This window comes from Lissotriton helveticus, chromosome 11, assembly GCF_964261635.1.
Source record: "Lissotriton helveticus chromosome 11, aLisHel1.1, whole genome shotgun sequence".
Lineage (NCBI taxonomy): Eukaryota > Metazoa > Chordata > Amphibia > Caudata > Salamandridae > Lissotriton > Lissotriton helveticus.
Window position 1 is genome coordinate 1051675992 of NC_136072.1, and position 16976 is coordinate 1051692967.

At 42.8% G+C, this 16976-nt stretch overlaps 1 protein-coding gene across 4 annotated transcripts in view; it reads left to right on the forward strand.

Annotated features, from left to right (window-relative positions):
- MLXIP (MLX interacting protein) overlaps window positions 1-16976 on the forward strand; it is a 1607115-nt gene that overhangs the window by 25673 nt on the left and 1564466 nt on the right. The gene's annotated exons all lie outside the window — the stretch shown is intronic.

Below are 16976 nucleotides of genomic sequence, written 5' to 3' on the forward strand. Positions count from 1 at the left end.
TGGTTTACACAAATACAGGCTAAGAGGCCTCTGTAGTGGCTGTAGGAGCCTCTATAAACACATTCTTGATAGAATACACATCTGGCTGTGTCCATTTTGGACCTTTTTAACTTAATTAGCTTTTTTCTATGTTTAGGCTATTGTTGTTTCTTGTAGAAAGATGTAGTTGATTCAGCTCTGTTTCTTGTTGGTACATTCAGAAAAACAGTCTGGTGAGCCAAAGTGTAAGCTGCTAGCATCGCCTGTATTTACACAACTTCTTTTCCGGCTGGACTTTTTATTTGACCTCCTTCCACCGGATGAACTTTTAACACAACTAAAACAATAGGGTGATTTAAGTCCCATACAGATTAAGAATTTACAGCAGTAAGATTGGACAACTCAGTTGCTTTGTTTATTTCGGTCTTGTGTGGCAAATCCTCGTCCTGAAAATGATCCAGTGGTCATTACTCCACACATCCTTATCCATGGCCCGATTTGAAGGTGCCACTATTAAATAAGGATTCACTGGGACATTCCTATATTCAAAAATAACTTTTAGGGTGGTTGCTGCCCGTGCGTTTCTATTAGAGGACACATCACTTACACAGGCGGCAATAATGTCTGGTATTAGATGTGGGGGTGGGTCGGTCTGGGGTTTTGAGGTCCTGTTCTTGGAAAAGTAATCTGTGCGCAAGCTAAACATAGGTTAATTTTGAATAGCCCATCTTGGCTTGGAATAGGCAAGAGGTTAAGGTCAGCCAAGAAAGTTTTGAGGCTATTGACCTCCGGGTCATTCCAGTGGAGGTTGAAATCCCCAAGGAATATCTGGGTTCTCTGGGTTGCAGACATATAGTGGTGTGTCATCCGCATATGCCTGGAAAACATCATCCTCTATGTCCATGATACTCATGCATAGTGAAAGCTAATGGTACTGCTACAAGTGCATATAACAAGGTCGATGGGGGCAGCCCTGTCGGGTGCCTCTTGTGATCTCTATTGAGGGAGTTACTGTATCGTCCACTCGTGTTTAAGCACTGGGAGCAGTATACAGCACAGAGATGAGGCATATAAACAGCTCTCCCACACCAGTTCTGCGGAGGCAAGCAAGCATAAATCCCCACTCAACTGAGCTAAACACCTTTTTGGCTTCAAGGAACACAGCTGTAGTTTTAATTTCTGAGTTAACTCGCTGAATGGTGCCAAACAGTGTTCTAGGGTTGTATGTTATGCTACGGCCAAAGACAGAGCCTGCCTGCTCTGGACGCACCACTATGGGCAATATGGGTGCCAGTCTGTTGGCTAAGAGCTTTGCATATAGTTTGTGTCCACATTTAATAATGATAAAGTTCTGTATGAGGAGTAGAGATTACATTGTTTACCAAGTTTCAGAAGTATAACAATTAAAGCCTTTTGCATTGTGGGTGGCATTATTCCAGTTTTCACCATTTCCTCGTACAGCGTTACCAGATGTGGTATCAGTCATTTCTGGTAAGCCTTATAGAAGGTTACTATGAGGCCATCAGTACCCGGCACCTTCCCTGACTGCATGCTTTTGAGTGCAGTTCTGATTTCTGCTGGTTGCAGTGGTGTCTGCATTATAACCACAGAATCTCTCAGCAAATTGATCAGCCCCATGTAATACCTGCCATCTATCATCTTGTATTTCCAGTATCCTATCATTATCCCTTTTAGGTCTTAGTAGTGGAGCCAGTGTGGCCCCTGGGTAATCACTTTCTCAATATGCATGGGCTATTGCGTATTTGACCATGTGTTTAATCTCGTCATTAGCCGTCTGTGAAATTCTTTTTTAATGTCTCTGAGGATACATGAATCATCAGAGTTTTGGTGTCCCCCCTCCATTTCGGTTATTTCGGTCTCCAGCCGTGACAATCGGCACCTGCGCAATTGAAGAACACCCGCGTGCTTAGATATTGTCATGCCTCAAATGTATACCTTAAAGATCTCCAAGAGTGTTGACGCGAGCAGAACGAGAACGCCGAGACTGTGCACTCCGCCGGAAACGCCACCGAGGCCGGAGCTGCTGAGCAGTCTGTTGTGGCTGGGGCCACTGGGGAGCCTTCGGTGAGGCCGGAGCCGCCATCTATCTTACCGCCCGGCGGGGCCGGTGCCGCGGAGCAGTGCGTTGAGCCGCCGGGGAGCCGTGGGTGCGGCCGGAGCCGCCATTCAAATTTCGGCCCAGAAGGGGGTCCCGTTGGCATCCTCTGCTGCGGCCTGGGCTGCTGGGTGACCCTGAGCCCGGCAGGGGCCACCGGCTGTTCCAGGGAGCGGCGGGAGAGCGGCTCCTCTGCGCTTGGACCGGCAGAACATCCCTTGGTGCGGTAAGGAGTTGCTGGGCATTCACCTAGCCACCGGAGCCTCCAAGTAGTGTCGGGAGCGGCAGGTCCAGGTGCTGCTAGATACTTCCCGGCGCTGCGGGAAACAGTGGGGACCATTTCTTCTTTGTATTGCGGCCTGAACTATAGGCCGTTTCTGCCACTTCAGAAAAATTAATTTTATTAGGACTAGCAAAGGAAGGGAAAGCTCTCCCTTCTTTTTTTTTTTCTTTTTCTTTCAACCAGAGAGACAGAGGAGACAGTAATTCACCTCTATCCTCCCCCGCCCTCAAATCAATTATTACAGTTATTCAATCAATTATAGCAAAAGGTGTCCCGCTGCATATCGGTACAAACAGCCAATTTGACCTAAATTAATGGTACATGCGGGCCAGGTGAGCCTTTTACTCTTGCACGGTGGGATTCTATCCCAACAGAACTAACTACTGTAAATCCAGCGATTGTTAACTCAAGGCTGTGAGACGTCTAGGCAAGGAGTGAGAGTTTCGAAAGCAGTCCAAGATCCGCTCCCATATTAAACGCCAACTATCTCCAGCACCGTGCGAAAAAGACATAATAAGACCATCTCTCGCAGTACGGCATACAGAAAACTGAGAACACGCACAATATATATGAAAAGACTAGGGACGAGCAAGCGAAAAGAAGGAGTGCCGTAAAGATGGTCCGTCCTCAAAATTCTGAATCACCGACTGGAATAACGAAATACTTTTTAAAACAAAACACTGAGGCCCTGGAGCAAACTCAAAATAATCAAACAAAAGAAGAAAAAAACAAAGAAGAACCGAAGGTCACCAACAGCACAGGGCAAGAAGAAATATTAAACAACAAAAGCTCGGATTATCCAAATATCCAAATCTTAACTACAGCACCTTAAAAAGAAGACGATCAAAAAAAGCAGGAAAACTCGGAATACGATATCACTTGCCCTGACATAAACCTGAAAGACCTGGTTTTTAATATACCTCCCCAAAAGGAGCAATCCAAAATACAGAACAGTACTCCGTTAAAACAATTTGACCCACAAGTTTCTATCTCACAAACCCCGGATTTCCTATTCTTAAAATCTATTGATCTTTCCCACGAAAAAACGCCGGTGTCCAAAGCCCTAGTCACAATGGAAAGAATTTTGCAATCTGTTGTCTCTCATTTAGGGAACATCTTGGAAAACTCTGACCAGATGCTGGACACCCAAATAGGAATGTTAAAACATATAGTTGAGAAAAAAAGGAGGAAACAACATTTAAAATTTCCACAACTTGGAGAAGTCGAAGAAAGTCCATTTGAGGGCAAATTTGCCACAACGCAAGTACTACTACCAACAGTAGTAGATTTTCCGACAAAGGTCGATATGGCCACTCAAACCGGTCGTTGCAAACAAAAAGAAAAACATGAAAAGAATACAAATAAACAAATCTACTCATTAAGAAATCTTTTCAAGGACCCAAAAGAGTCCAATACAAAAATACAGACCAAAGCATATTATCCAATCTTCAATAAATTAAAGTAAAAAAGCCCATCAAAAGGGTTAAACATGACCAAACAAAAAACAATAGAAACCTCAATAAATATGTCACCAGTCTCCTCTCCCCGGCAAACAACAGTAAAGAAGAGGAGAACAAGCGTTAACAGCCGGAAGCAGACAAAGAAAAGAGAAAACAGAAGGATTGCAAAACAGAAGGCCTGAAAAACAAGATTCCCAGGAACACTTCCACCTAATCTAAAGACCTCAGAAAAGAAGGAAGGACAAGTAATTAATCACACTATGAAAGAAAGTGATCAGCTTTCGACCTCAAAGACGCAAATGGTAAATTCTTTACCCTTAAATCCCACCACCCCAAGTTTTGTTCCTAGAATCTCAGAAAATGAATCATGCATACAAAAGGAAATCCAACAACAAGCTCTGCCGATTAGGAAGGTGTCTATCCAATCGCAGAAAAATTCTACATGCAGAGTGGAATTCACTGATCTATTTCCCTCCGGCGCAGACCCCCTAAATCGAGACAGAATAATACATCTGCTGCAAAGGATACAATCATTACAAGCACTAGTAAGTAACAACATCAAACTAGTACGTTTTCCAGATAAGACAAAAACAACAATAGCTATAGCCGAATTTTGGTTGCCAATCATCCCTGCAATCATACTTAAAGAAATAGAGACTCTCCACAAATGCGGTTTCGATGTGGCCCCAGAAAAGGGATCAAACGGCAAACATCAGAAACTCTATTAACTAGATACCACCAAGTAGTAGCAACCCAACAATGCAATAACAACCTGACAAATTCTCATAAAGAAGCCATCTCAGTCTCAATAACCAACCGAATAAGGCGAAGCTGGACCAAGAATCCTCCGAAGCAGGATAAAATACCCAATGATAACACATGGGCATGGATTGCAGAGAATCTCAACTGCAAAAAACAGGGTCACGTAATCAAGCTCCCCTTTTAGCAATGGTTTATCCATCTATTCCTGGAACATCGCAGGGAAAACCCAAGAGAAAATAGCAACAATCACTCAAGAACGTCCAGGGATAGTGGCACTACAAGAAACCTGGGGTACTACAAATTTCGATCATCCTGTTTACGATATTCCAGCTGAACCGGTTACCCACGGGCACGCAAAAGGAGGGATAGCAATTCTTCTATCCGAAGAATACTATTGGGCCCAGGAAATCATACCCACATACTCTAAGAACTTCCAATGTTCAAAGATCAAAATTGGGGAAGATATGTCCAAAAGCTCAAACAAAATGCTAATTTTTAACGTCTACATACCCCCGGGAGCGAAAATGGATGCACTAGCGTTAAACATTCTAGAGGACATAGAAAAGGTGGTAGAAGAACAGGACTTCCCGCTAATGTTCCTAACAGGCGACTTAAAAGGGAAAATCTCAAATGATCTTTTGGAACAACGGGAGTCAGGAGAAAAGGAACAAGCACTGGCAATACCCATACCACAATTTCCCTCAGGAAGTAAATCCGAGAGGGAAAGTCATTCTATCAACACTCGCAACCCTGAATGGAGTAATACTAAATGGTAATGTCGAAGGTGATATCCCGGCTTCCTACACAAGAAAGGGTGGCCTTAATGCATCACTTCTCGATTACATGATTTGCAGCTTAGGCCTCTTTGGATCTGCCCGCCAACTTAACATAAAGTTCGAGAAAGGAAGCGATCATGCAATTCTACAACTAACAACCGGTTTAATATTGAAACGAACATCTCCAGTGCACATAATGGAATTGCAAAGTACAGCACTGGTAAACCCTGCTCAAGGTCAGTTAATGTGGAACTCCAAATCTTTCGACAAAACCATCCAACTAATCGAGAAGCTAAATCTACTAACAACTATCCACTGTACAAATCAAATAACAAACTTTGGGGCAGTGCTTAAGAAACTGGTCCATATGTTACAGGAAAGCGTAAAACAACGATCAATAAAAAAACAAAGTATTAAAAGATGGAATACTGAACCCAGGAAAAAGGAACTAAATAAATTAGTCAGGGAACAATTCCTTCACTTCTCTGAGGCAAGAAAACTGGAAATCAACAAGCTAAAAAACTGTCGTAGAAGACAAACAATTAAAGAAAAACAAAAGATCCAGGACAAAAAATGGGTAGATTTACAAATAGCAGCGACACAAAAGGACAAACGTTCCTATTGGACCGCTAGATAGCGCTAGAAACGGGAACAAAAAAAACTGCTAAAAGCAAACCCTGTACCACCTTCAGAATAGGAAATATACATAACCAACCTATACAAAACAAATCAACTCTCCAATTGCGACTCATTAATGCAAACTAATGGAGGACAGGAAAAAAGTATACACATCGAGGCTCCATCACCATCTCAAATAGAATACTACATAAAAAAGGCAAGACCATCGGCTGCAATGGGCCCCGACCAAATTCCTATTACGGTCCTAAAAAACAACCCAAAGGAATGGAGTAAGCTTCTAGCATGCCTTTTTAATCACATATAAAGCAAAGGGAAAACAAAAAAAGTCCTGGAAAGGAAGTATTGTAATTCCAATACACAAGAAAGGCTCCAGGCTGCTCCCATGTAATTATCGCCAGATTGCTCTCCTGGACGCAACCGGGAAGATCTTTGCAGCTGCTGTTCTAGACCATCTAAAAGAGTGGGCTTTTGTCTACCGGCTCCATTCCACTTAACCAAGCCGGGTTTAGATCCGAAAACTCAATTACAGATAACATCCCAGAACTCCAAACACTATTAGAAAAATATGTGATCAGAAAGTCGCAGGCAGTGTATGCAGTCTTTGTAGATTTTACATCCGCCTTCGATAGGGTCGATCGAGACAAACTTTGGAAAAAATTGCAGCAATTGGGAATCCCACAAAATCTTCTTCACCTAATATCATCACTGTACTCTGGGACATGGTGCCAAGTCCAAATGGGGAGAGAGAAGGGGCTTACCTGTCCAATACCAACTCCAAATGGGCTGCGTCAAGGGTGCCTTCTAGCTCCCTTATTTTTTTTCTATATATCTGAGCGACCTACCGGAAAACCTTAACCAGGTCAATAACTTTCCACCTAAGATTGCAAGTTTTAAAATCCACTGTATGATGTACACAGATGATGTAGTAATTCTAGACCTGACCCCATTCGGTCTTCAAAGAAATCTGCTGGCACTTACCAGATATACCTAAGAAAATCATTTAATCCCAAATGTTACCAAAACAAAAATTGTACCATTTACAGGAAAGAAGGGTCATGTAAAATATAATTGGACATTAGGGGGAAAATCATTGGAAATTGTAAAAGAATACTCGCTGACAGAGGCAAGATGGCGCCCACGCGAGTGGACGTGTAAGCTGACCGCTGAAAACTGTTGGGAGAGACGCGGCGAGAGTAGAAGCTGGGTGCGGAGGAATGTTATTTTCGTGTGCGGAGGATTAGCTAGCAGTGGCAGCTTTTACAATCTGAGGGTCGACGTCTCTGGCTTTTCTCGGAAGCCGCTGTAGCTGTGGCGGTTCTGGTGCCGCATTTGTGGACTCGCGGACGCTCCCGCCAGCCTTCACTTCGGCGGCCTTCACTTCGGCGGCTCCATCAGCTGTTGAGAGTCCGTGGTAATTGACTGAAGCAGCTGGGTAGAGAGCAGCGTTTGCGGTAGACGGCAGCAGGTAGAGAGCAGTAAGAAGCAAGCAGGAGAGCGACTTGCAGCTATGCCGCCCAAAGGAACAAGGGGAAAGCCACGGATACCTGAGGAGCAAGGGGAGAATGGCGTTCCCCTGGAGGTGAGCAGAAGCGCGGCAACCCCTTCGCAAACAAGCGTAAAGAACTCTAAAGGCCCCTTGGACAATGTTAAAGCAAAAGGAGGGGGGTCAGAGAAGATTAAAATTATACCGCCAATTTTTGCAACTGCACTAGGAAAGGATAAATCTAAAGGGGAGCCCGCAAAAGTAGTGGCAGGGCAGGATGTAGAGGAGTCTGCCCCTTTAAACATTACTGCAAACACACAAGTGATTCAACAAAGTGGGGAAGATGCACTTGGAGAAAACGGCGTACCCTTGACATCAGGAAACAGCGGAGGGGGGGATGGTCAACTTGTACAACAGGATGCGGACTCTGGAGATTTCTATTAGATGTCAGAACCATCTTTACCCTCATCTTGCGAGGATTTAGTTGCGCGAAATGCTCAGCATATGAGTATGGAAGGGGATAGCCCAGCCAGTAGTATTTGTTTAGATGACTCTGTAGATTTAGCTGAGTACAGCCCATCTACCGTCCGTAAAATTGTAGGGAAAAATACAGTCAATAGAGGTGAAGATGGAACCCTACATCAATCTCAGGAGGGCTCTTCCGACGTAGCAGACAAGGATATATCGCTAGCTCTGATTTATGAATCCATAATGTCCCTCCGCAACAAGACAAGGGCAGAAAGCAGAGGGTCCAAAGTTTATGTCGCAGGCTTCAGAGCTCGGTTCGGCGGATTGCAAAATCACAGGCGGACTCCACATCTATGTTCAACGAGGCTGAGACCCGCATTTCAAACTTAGAGGACATGGCTGAGCAGCAGAAAGGAGCGACAGATGCACTACAGGGAATAAAAGAGGGCACCCAGTGGATTTTGAAAATAGAGCACGCCGCAATAATTTGAGGGTTCTCCAGGTGCCAGAAGGAAAAGAGGGTCAGGATCCACGTAAGTTCATAGTGGACTTATTTAAGAACTCTTTTCCTGAACTAAGTAAATGGGACTGGGACAAGGAAATTGAAAGAGCACATCGTTTTCCTTTCAGTATGCGGGGACCGGCTGTCCAGTCCACTGGCAATTCAGGTGGGAAAAACCTGGGTAGACCCAGGGTACTGTTAATTTCCTTCAAGAGTTTCTTAGCTCGGGAGGATGTTTTCAGACTTGCCAGGCCTGATAAGTGGAGACCTAGCTCAGGCTTTGAGTTTTTCGTCACCCCGGATTTTTGCAAGTATACCATGGAAAATCGTTGGCAACTTCGTCAATTAATCACACCGCTTCAAGCCAAAGGAGCACAAGCTTATCTTCTGAACACTGCAAAATAGAAGATCATATATAAGGAGCGTACACAGTTTTATACTACTGCAGGACTGGCTAAGGAATTTTTGAATAGCATTTAGAATTTAAAAACATTTTTGGCCAACCTTGTAACAGTCTAATAGATTGGATCCTGATTTGGACTGTTCTACCTTTGTAATGCTATGTCTCCAACTTGGTAGGCATTCTTGGTGGCTCTTTTGACTTGTATCGCTTACCATTTTTCTTCTTTTCTATTTCTTCGGGGTGAAATCAAGATAAGTGAGAGTCGCTTATAATTATTTTTTCTTTTATTCTCTCACGCACATGTAGTCTCTCCTGTTTTAAGTGAGAATACTTTTTCTGTTTTTTCAGTTTCAGACGGCTTGTGGGTGGGATAAGGAAGCTGGCATCTGCAGGACCATAAGTCCTAAAGCCTCGTTATTGGGAAGGGAGGGGGGATACAGGGGGGTTTGGGTTTTCGGGTGTAGGGGTGGTAGGGGAGGTTTTGGTGGCGGGAAAAAAGGGGAGAAAAAATCCACACTTTCAGACAAAAAATAAATAATAAGAGAGTTAATAAAAAGCTTTAAATGCTGTAGGAAAGAAAGTTTTGTTGTGGTAAAGGTACTGTTTAGTTGCAACAAATATTATTTGGGAATTTTATTAGGGATACATGGCTGCTAGAGACATTCGAATATGCTCTTTAAATGTGTCAGGCCTAAATAACTTTAATAAAAGGAGGAGGGTAGCTGCTGAGTTACGTTATGTCTCGCCGGACGTTGTTTGCATTCAAGAAACCCATCTGCCATGCATTAAGCATCATTTGTTAGCAGAGTTGGGTTTCTCTGTTCTTGTCTCTTCACAACAAGCGGGAATGACGCGGGGGTGGCTATTTTAGCTAAAAAGAATATGTTTAATGTACGGTGGAAACTAGCAGATAAATTGGGCAGATGGGCTATAGTGGAATGTGCAGGGTGGCTCAGGACCTTTACTTTATGTAACATCTACGGGTCCAATTTAGATGAACTAGCGATTTTGGAAGAACTTCATATGGAACCTGCAACCTGGACCACCCCCTTAATTATATGTGGTGATATGAATATTAATTTAACTGGTCAGGATTTTGTCGGAGGAAAAAAAAAGTATAAAGGTCGGAAACCACAGGTGTGTAATGCGCTTCTTAATATTTTAAAGGATTATGGCCTGGCAGATGTTTGGAGTACTTTATTTGCCGCAGACACAGGATTTACTTTTTACTCCCACCCACATAAAAAGAAAGTGAGGTTGGATTATTTATTCATGAGCACCGCGGACCTAGCTAAAGCTAAAATGCAGATTTATCCTAAAATCGCATCAGATCATTCTTCTATTGTTTTAACACTTACTGGGTGGGGGGCAATGGGCACTGTTAAAAAAAAATTCTTTGACCGGAATCTGTGTGTGTGAATGATAATTTTATAGATTATATGTCAGGGTGGTTAAAGGAATTTTTTGTTAATAACAGGGACTCGGCTAACATCAGTATTGTGTGGGACACATTCAAAGCTTGTTTTAGGGGGAGGTGCTAAGCTTTGGGTTAGCTCATCAAAAAAAATTAAAATCGGAGATGGAGATGCATTACCTTCAGCTGCAATGGGCTGAGGAGAAATTGACTCAGGGTATTGCTATTCAGGGTAACATAGCCACGTTAGAGGATGAGGTTGCTAGGAAAAGGGCAAACATTTTGGGAGTTTGGGATAGGGAGAGCGCAAGAAGGTATTTGACACAGAGGAAAATCTGTCATGAATATGGTAAATCAGTAGGAAGATCTTTAGCCCTTAAACTGCGCATGAATGAATCAGGTCGAAATATTGTTGCACTAAAAGATAACACAGGGGTCTCAAGGTCGGATCCAAAAGATTCTGGCCATTTTTCATCAATTTTACTCTAATCTTTACACTACGGAGCAAGGCGGGATTGTGGAATTAAATCTTATCTCATTCGGGGAGCTTTCCAAATTAGATTCTGCAGCTGCGGACATGTTGGATGCCCCGATAATGTTGGAGGAGCTAACCAACGCAGTGAAAACGTTGGCGATGGGGAAGGCAGCCGGCCCTGACCAGCTACCTGGGGAGATTTATAAAGTCTTTTTTGACGATTTAAAAGAGATGTTGGCTACGTTTAGGGCGGCTCAAACCGGGTTAGCTCCAAAGACATGTAATGAAGCTATAATTGTAGTCTTTAGCAAAAAGGGTAAAGAGGTAGAACTCCCTGGCTCATATCGGCCTATTTCACTTTTAAATTGTGACGGAAAAATATATTCTAAAATTTTAGCCAATCGCCTATCTAAAGTCATATCTTCTCTAGTTTCCAAAGATCAACACGGCTATACCTGGTCGGGTCACGGTGACACATTAATAAAATTATTACTTTGTTTGATATAGCGGAGGTAGAGAGACATAAACTGGGGCTGATTCTGCTAGACGCAGAAAAAGCATTTGATCACGTGGAATGGCAGTATTTATGGTTATTAATGGAGAGCATGGGATTCCGTCAAAAGTTCATGACTGCATTGCAGGCTTTATATGAGTCCCCTATAGCGAGAATAGCATCAATGGGATCAACCTCGGAAATAGTGCGGATTACCAGAGGTACGAGGCAGGGTTGTCCCTGCTCTCCCCTACTTTTCACGTTCTACATCAACCCATTTATTGTAATGCTTTCTAGAAGTCAGCTTATTAAGCCCTTTGTGGTCCGCAGTATCCCCTATACAGTATTCGCATATGCGGATGATATTGCGATAACATCTGAGGACCCGGCCTCCGCAATGACGGAGATTGAATGGCTAGCTGGTAAATTTGGCCGGATGTTCGGATTCAAGCTCAATGCCATGAAAACGCAGCTTGTATGTACCGACACTGTGGCAGTAGATGACTCGAGAGTTGTTGTGGAAGCTACATACTTGGGAAGTCAAGATTCGGGCATCAATGTCTGCTGTTGTGGAGGCAAACTGGGGATCACTATATAGTAACATTGCAGATTCTCTGGAGAGGTGGGGGAGGTTGCATTTCACCTTGATCGGCCGAGCGAACATCTTAAAAATGAATATATTGCCGCAGGTATTATACCTTTTTAAAGCAATGCCGTTAGAAATTTCGGTAATCCAACTACAGAAGCTGCAGGCTCTATGTTCCAAATTCCTTTGGGCTCCGGGGAAGCCACGAAGAGCCATGAGATTTATGACATTACCAAGTGCTAGGGGAGGTTTAGCAGTACCTGATTTTGTATTGTATTATTATGTTTGTTTTTTGCAAAAAATGGCTGTCTTATTATGTGGAGTAGATGGGGGGAATATAACAATAACAACACCCAGCAGTTCCATTTTTCATTTAGTTTAGGAACTAAAGTTAATCGTAGTTTATTCCGGGAAATTGAATGGAGTTATTTAAAGAGAACTAGGTACATGAGCGTAGATGCAGCATTTAAAACATGGAAGAAAGTACGTAAATTAATTAGTTTAGGAGCTCTTTCCTACTATACTCCTATGAATGCGACAAAACTGCTCCCATCTATATTTGGCGATAGGACTGCGAGGGGTTGGCAAGATAAAGGGATTGGTTTATTAGGGGATTTGTATGATCAGAGGAGAAATGTTAAACAGTTTGAGGATCTAGCAAAGGCTTATAACCTATCACAGTCACAGTTTTTTAAGTTTCTACAAGTACGTGACTTTTTGTTAAAACATAAATTAAAACTAATTTCTAATCCGTTAATAGAAGCTATAAGGTCACAGAGTAAAATCGGAGTGTTGTATAAAATGTAAAGTTCGGGTAAAAAGGACGATTTGGAAAAATATACTTCACAATGGTCACTGATATTGGGAGAAAATGAATCCGATATATCATTTGAAGATGCACTCACTAGATCAAAAGAAGTTCTTATGTCAGCGAACTTAAAAGTACAATTCTTTAAACTTTATTTAGATTGTATTATACACCAGCGCGGATGAAAAAGTGGGGTAATCGCTATAATGGTAAATGCTTCCGTTGTCGGGCGGAAAATGCTGATATAGAACATATTTTTTTCAGTTGTGTTAAATTGAATTTGTTTCTACGGGATATTGAACACTTTTTATCCATTATTTTAGACGACTCACTCCATATTACTCCTGCCCTGATGCTTCTAGGGATGGGGCAGTTAGTTTCAAAAGGGTATATAATTGTGGGTTTATATAGCGCTAGGAATCGACTCCCGGAGGAGTATCTCCACGCTTCGACCGCTGGGGAACCCGTCCTGGCTCACCCTGAGAGATGGTCCCTGATGGGTATCTCTAAGGTGCGACCAAGCATCCCCGGCGGTCTGGGGGGGCCGTTGTGAAGATGAAGCAAGCTGATGCCCAGAGTTGCCGAGTGTGGTTTCTGACTAGAGTAGGCACCGAGGCGAGAATTATCGAGTCCGCTGACCCTGGTCCACGACCCTGCCGCGTCGGGAATCGAACCCTGGTCCCGGGCCGTTCTCTGCTTACGGGTCTGCCGCCTCTAACCAGTGAGCCACACTTCTCCATATCATGTATAAACATCGACTGTTTTTATTTGTTGCAATGACTGTGGGCCGATTGTGCATTGCGGGGGATTGGTTATGCCCCGAACCACCAAGGTTCGAAGTTTTGAAGGCGAAAATGTATAGATTAGCTAGTTTGGAATCTAGCTTATATTCAGTTAAGGGGGCAAGGAAACGGAAATTAGGGTTGAAGATATGGGACCTGTTTTTAGTTCATATGAACACTTGAACTGTATGACTACCTGATTCATGTATTGATTTATGATTATTAACCCGGTTCTACGCGCATTCATTAGCCAGCGTATATGATTTGTGAACTCTTATTAATTGGCTGTATTAACTCTCTTAGGTAATCAACCCTTGTATTTTTTTATTCATTATGTGTATCTCATTTGCATTTATATATGATATGCCTGAAAATGTGGAAATAAAATAAATATTAAAAAAAAGGTAATTGTAAAAGAATATATATATCTCGGGAGAATTTTCACTCAGTCCCTGCACAACCTGCCTCACCTGCAAAAAATGGGTCGAAAAGCAGACGTCCATCTGGGGGCCCTCCAAAGATTATATTCCTCCACCGGTCAAAGACACTTTTCTTCTCTGTTACAGGTCTATAGTTCTAAAATCCCTGCCGTTTTATCACATGCAATAGAACGAATGGAAACAAATCGATATCAAAGAAGGGAAAATCCTCCGGAAACTAACCAGGATGCCGCAAGCTGTGCCGGTTCAAGCTCTTCGGCTAGAACTATCGTTAGTCAGCTCTTTTGCCAGAGGGATTACAAACATAATTAGATGGGCATATAACCTGGTTCATGCTGATCAAGGAACTTTAAGAGCTCTGTTAAAAATGTAAACACTTGAGCCAGATTCTCCGAAGTATGTTTTTTAAAAACTTATGCACAGCTTTCAAATTATCAGCTGTTACTTTGGATATGCTAAAATCGTGATCACCAGCCCAACTGAAACTCTGCTTAAAGCTCTTTACCCCCAGGTTAAGCATGACCCTGGACATGCAACATTGCTCTGAACTCTCAACGTACAAACAGTACGCGGACACAATAGTTTTAAAAAAGAAACAACAATATATTCTTTTTAATTTAAATCATGGAGTTAGGCGAAGCATTACCCTATTACGACTTGGGATACTACCCCTGAAATCACACACAATTAAGTGGTTGCCAAAAGGAAAAAGGTCTAACCTCTGTGACTTATGTAAAGGTGGGGTGCAAGACTTGGAACACGTTCTCTTTGCCTGTCCAAATCCGTCTATTGTTGCTGCCAGGAATAGATACATAACCCCGATCAAAACAAAATGTAATATAAATTCTGTCCAGAATTTGATTACCCTTTGTAATGCTCCACCTAATGAATTTGTGTGTATTTACATGTATAACTTTTTTAAATCATTTTAAAAATTATATTAGAAAGATAATTTTAATAGCAAAATTGTAATTTTTATTGTTAAAAATTTGTTGTTCTCGTAAGAGAACTGAATCAAATAAATTATTTCATTCCAAGATTGTTGTAAGGCTATCTACTGAGCCCAAATTATGATAAAAAACTCCTCAATGGCCTGTGCTACTTCAGGAAGACCGAGTCTAATAAGGGGTAGAGAGGGATTCGACAAGTAAAGGCAGGAGCTCTCCAAACATGGAACTCTGGTGCCAACAACACTAAGGGATTATCTGAATAAGTCAGCAGGAGGAGTGCACAGTTTTGGACCCGAGAGACCAAGCTCTTGGAGATCAATCAGAAGTCTATACGTGTATGAATATCCTATATCAAGAAATAGTGTGTGTAACCTATTCCAGTATGGGACCTATGCCTTCATCCAAATATCCAATAAGTCATCCCTGCCAATTTCTAGAAGTGCATGTGCCACTGCAGAAAGTTGGCCAGGGGGGCCATAAGAGCAATGACATTCAGGATGCAGTTGAAATTCCATCTCCAATTATGTGGTAACCCATTCTTTTGAAATGGACGTGCACTCAGTGAGTGATAAAACTGTGGGTCGTCCTTGTTGGGACCATACACCCCCATGAGTAGGACAGCCACGTTTTCCTTATAACAACGGGTTATCTTAAATCTACCCCCATCCCCCAGGGGCCATATATGGCTCTTGTAGTCTGATCCCAGAACCCCAGTTTACCCAAACAAGTACTCCACGAGCATCTGAGGTGAAGCCGGCAGCAAAGCAATGACCTTGCATTCTACATTGTGTCAATACGCTACTCCCTGCTTAAGATGGGTTTCTTGTAAGATTGCGACATCTATCTTATGTCTCTGTAAATATGCAACCACTTTCGTATCTTTCTGTTATCATTTAGGCCTCTAACGTTCCATGTAAGAAATCTAATCAATAGGTGAGCTGTATCGGCCAGCCTGATACGTCCTGGTCTACGTCAGTAATTGTTTCCCCGAGTATAACATGATAGCGGTCATACCCAGTCATACAGCAGATTATAAATGTTCTCATAAATAAAAGAAAATAACCGAAGGCAATAAAATTCCCACCCACGCTATGTATACCCCCAACTTTCATAGCATTCAAGATTCCCTGACCCACCCCAACAATGCTCACAAAGAAAACAACACATAATTAAAAGCACAGAGTGGTGAACACATGGGGGGGGGGGTATTACAAGTTCCATTGCTCCTTGTCTGCTTTAACCACATTATCATGTGGTGTATAGTGTTTGCCCAAAGCACCTAGTACAGACGACATGAAACACACACAGCATCGGAAATACCCCCTCTAATATCTGCCTTAATAATCTGTGTAGAGTAGAGCAAACTGACAGTACAATTTGGTTTCAGGGGCTCTCCACTGTCTACAGAGGCATTAAGTGCTGTGAAATCACCAGGTATTAACTGGAACAGTCTTACTCGTATGCACGCTAAGTGTCCCAGATTGAGTAGAATTTCCAGTTCTAGAGGCGTAAAGCACAACCCTCCAACCCACTGGTTCCCCACAAATCTCTGTAAGAGACCAAGGGTTAGGAGGGTCAGGAGAGAGTCTCAGTATATATACACCTCCTCAGTTTTGACAGTTGTTGCAATCTTTAGAGTTCTACACATTCGTTCACTGTTCCTCTGCATCTTACAATCTTCTCCTTCCCCGTGAGTCGCTTGTGGAGAACTGCATCTACTGCCAGCGCCTTCCTTCCTCTTGATGAACACGAGCAGTAATTTGGGGTCCGTGAAGTAGAGAGCCTTACCCTCCGACATCACACGCAACTTGGCAGAGTAGAACATACCATATTCCATTGGGAGATCATGGAGTTTATCGTTTAGCTGGAATAAACAGGCGTCCGGCTTTTTGCACCTGTTGGGTGAAATCGGGATAGATGAACAGCTCAGATCCTTCATGACTCGGTGATCCCAGCTAATTTTATACAAGGCCGCATCCCGATCCCTATAATTCAACAGCCTCTCGATTATGGGTCGAGGATTGGCTCCTGCCGCTGGTCGTGGGGCAAGGGAGCGATGGGCGCGCTCCACCACAAACCTATCTGAGAAAGTGTCTCTGCCTATTATTTCGATCAGGAGATCTCCACATAACTTTCTCATGTTATCTATATTAGTTG